Source organism: Papaver somniferum, chromosome 1, assembly GCF_003573695.1.
Source record: "Papaver somniferum cultivar HN1 chromosome 1, ASM357369v1, whole genome shotgun sequence".
Taxonomy (NCBI): domain Eukaryota; kingdom Viridiplantae; phylum Streptophyta; class Magnoliopsida; order Ranunculales; family Papaveraceae; genus Papaver; species Papaver somniferum.
This window is the reverse complement of record NC_039358.1, coordinates 24,740,870-24,744,608: the sequence shown is the minus strand read 5'-3', so window position 1 is coordinate 24,744,608 and position 3,739 is coordinate 24,740,870. Positions and strand designations below refer to the sequence as shown.

Here is a 3,739-nt window from a genome sequence, read left to right as displayed (position 1 = left end):
TGCATAACATTTTATGCAGATATTATTGTAGGTGCATGACAAGTAATGCAACCTTTTTTTTGTTGGTTTCAATACTAACAAAAAAGTAGTTGCAAAACGTGTTATGCAACCATTCTCTGGACTGCATAACAAGTCATGCAAAAATTAAAGGCAACATAACTTGTCATGCACCTACAATAATAGCTGCATAACGTGTTATGCAACCATTTTGGGGACTGCATAATTGTAGATGGCTACAAATTATTCAACCAATATGACCAACACCACCTGTACAACCTACCAACACCAGAACCTCAACCAATAAAAAAGAAATTTCAACACTACGCGCAGCAATAGGTTCATGTCGAGCTCCCAAAAGCAATAATACTGCTTGCACCTATTAATCACCAGCAAATCCATTCGAATCACGCCTTCTTGACAACACCTCAACCATTTTACAGCTCACTCTGTCACAGCCATAGCATCACCACAGCTTCCATTCTTGGTCCCATTTGACTGCATTACCAACACAGACACCTTCAAGCCTTAGTTTAACACCACCAGGAGCACGAAAAACCAACTCCTTCCCTGTAGGTTTCATACATTTCAATCCTAGCATACATCTAATTGACAACACTTCATTTCAGCTCAAACCTTCAATCTGTTGTCGTGGCTTCCAATTTCGGCCGCACTTCTGCCACAACAATACTGCCGATTCAATACCATTCCCTCAATCTCTTAGCCGTTGAAAATTGACACACAGCCAACAGCATTTCAGCACCTCCATTTGTTCCCTCTATTGAGCTAAACTCAGTTGTCTCAAGACTTGCGAATTCGAAAATTGCTGTAAGGAAACAAAACAGAAAACCTGTTTACGAACTGCAATTAGTATCCCTGCATCAAACCGACTAATCTCACTCTGAATCTATTGAATAAGTGGCACATAATTTAGTTCAGCAATAGGTTTTTCAATACAAGAAAATCAACTTCGTTGTAGTTAATCTAGCCCCCACGTCCACCCAAGTAACGTACTACACTGACTGTCCATGAGATAGAACGTCAGTATAAGAATGGGGTACACTATCAAATGGTTGAATATAAGCATGGAGTCCTAAAAAAGAATCCTAACAAATATAAACAACATGATAGGCACACAAGTGCCATTTGTGTGAAATGTGAACATTAGTACATGACATTGCAGGCCCTAAATTTCCAACATAATATTGCATACTTCAAGATGCTGAGTAATGTAAACTTTTAGGATGCGCCAAAACCACCAACTTAGGAAAAGGAAATTTTTTGAATGTATACACACAGGTGAAAGGAAATCCCTAAAAGATATTAGTAAGACTATCAATCAAAACCACCAACTCAAACAATCTAGCTAGCAACATATTGACACCTAACCAGCAAAAGCAAAATAGAAGCAACACTTTCTATGTGAATCTAAAGTAAGGGAAAGAGAAAAGGATATCTATAGTAGTCCTAATCAAAAGGATGAACTGCAATCTTGCTGAACTTGACTGCACTCGCATCTATACCAGCAAAGATATATCCATTGCTCTTGTCTATCGGCTTGTAGATCTCAATTCTTAAACTAATTTAAGCAAAACATGTCCAAACACATGCAAATTTTAGTTCATAACCAAAAAATAAACTCCGAATTGAATTGAAAGAAATTAGAATCAATAATAACTTGTAGGGAACATCTGGTTGATCTACTCCAGAGCACCTGACTTATCCATGGCTTTTCGTAAAACCTAGAATCAGATTCTTACTTGATTTCAGGTAAAATCAAAAATTAATTCATTTGGGAAATCAAAACTCATTTTCAATGCAAATCTTTGGTAATCAATTCTCCAAAAGGGATTTGAAACGATGATATGATTCTAAGAGTAGTAATACCTTCCTTCCCCGAGTCTTCTCGCTGAAATCAACGGAAGCAGACAGCTCCATCATCGAATCAAAGAAAACCAATTAAGCCAGCACCCATTTCAGAAATCTGAGAGCATCAATAATCTCCAAATCGAGTACAAGAACCTGGCAGTACAAATTTAACATAAACCCATGTGAACAAACTCATCAATCAAGTCTTCTTTATCTCAAGAACAGCTCTCGTTGAGATACATAACACCATTAATCACTTCATTCTCTTCACTGTTGTAAATCAAATCCGAGATACACCCACCAGTCCTTGACTTGAGTTCTAGTTCACTTCCAACCATTTCTTAATCCTTCAAAACCAACCACCGGTTTAATTCATTGCAATCCCGCACCACGGATAATGCAAGACGCCACCAGCTTGAACCATTCTTTGATTTGATGAGACTCTCCCCTGCTTCGATAAGAACCGTATCAACTAGTTCTCGATCATAATTTCCAGATCTAAAATGAGTTTTATCAAATTGAATAAAACAAAAAAAAAATTCAATTGAATTTTAGGTTATGTCTTCTAGGGTTTTGATTTTGATTGAATTAGATAGGAAGGTATCAAAAGAAAATTGTTAATGGTGTTCTCGTCTTCATACTTTTCTTGTTTATAAAAGAGATACAAAAGGGAAAAAAAAACATCAAACATTAAAATATGGGCCTGTGCATAATTTCATCACTGAAAATGGGTGCGACCGTGAATTTTTTTTGACCGTGGATTTCACAGTGGAGGAAAACAAAAAATGGGTCTGGTAGTAGTTTTCACATTACATAGAGTAGATTAATTTTTTTGGGTCCCTCTAAAAATTGGGCCTGGGGAGGTCGACCATTCCGCCCTATGCGTTAGACGACCCTGCTATTTATTTTGGACATCCAAATTGAATGTTTGAGTAGGGAAAAATTAACCATGGAAGAGAAGTTTGAAGAGATCATACCACTTTATTTTACCGTAGTCCTGAGATACCTTAATTCAAGGAGAAGAAAAATAAGAAGAAAAAGAAAACAACAATTTGTCATTTTCATTTTTTTTTTGTTGTTTTCAAAAACAAGAAACAATGGAAAGCTATTTTTAGTGAACATATCTTTTTCTTTTTCTAGGCTAAAGCCGAATCCAGACCCCCACCCAAATTCAGCCGTTGGACTAGCCCCACTGCTAGACCCAACCCCGCCAAACCCCTCTATATAACTAATTAAAATACAAATATCTACGGTGGGGATCGAACCCCTGACTTCCTCCTTATTGGAGTTGATGGAATGCCACTAAGTTATGTCCTTGGACCCAATAAATTCATCCACCAAGCCATTATATCTTTGATTTTAGCGAACATATCTACCAAACATGTATTTTTAGTGTTTTCCAATTTTACTGTTTTTAAACAAAAAATGATTTCTAAAAACTATACCAAACATAGCCCTATATTTGAGCCGTTGTCCATTCATTTTCTTGGTTTGGCGGTCACATTGTGGGGTAGAGATGGACAAATCTGCTCATTTTCCCATCGCATTAGATTTGTCATTGGCTATGAAAAAAAATAGAAACCTATTATAGGGGCTCCAAGAAAAGAGTTTTGAGGACTCCTAAGGATTCAAATATCCTACAATGAAGATAAGAGAACCTAATTCATAAGAAAAATACTAAAATATCCTTAACCTATTAAACATTGAAACCTAAAACTAATTTATTTTCATTCCTCTCCTTTTAACTCTTCCATTTTCTTCTTCCCCATCACCTCCATCGCCTATTTCTTCAATTAATCATCAATTCTCAAAATAATTTATTATCGGTTAACACCACTTAATCCGCCCGCAATGACTTTAATAAGGTAAAAAT

At 36.5% G+C, this 3,739-nt stretch overlaps 1 long non-coding RNA gene across 2 annotated transcripts; it reads right to left on the bottom strand.

Annotated features, from left to right (window-relative positions):
* Positions 1-210: 210 nt before the first annotated feature.
* Positions 211-2,785, bottom strand: LOC113281476. Of its 2 annotated transcripts, none has more exons than XR_003326173.1 (2): positions 1,885-2,785; positions 211-847 (listed from the first exon to the last, which is right to left on the bottom strand). It is a non-coding gene; the product is annotated as an uncharacterized LOC113281476 (long non-coding RNA). The 2 variants fall into 2 exon arrangements; XR_003326176.1 differs by having other exon boundaries at positions 211-823; positions 1,885-2,756.
* Between the last annotated feature and the right edge of the window lie 954 nt (positions 2,786-3,739).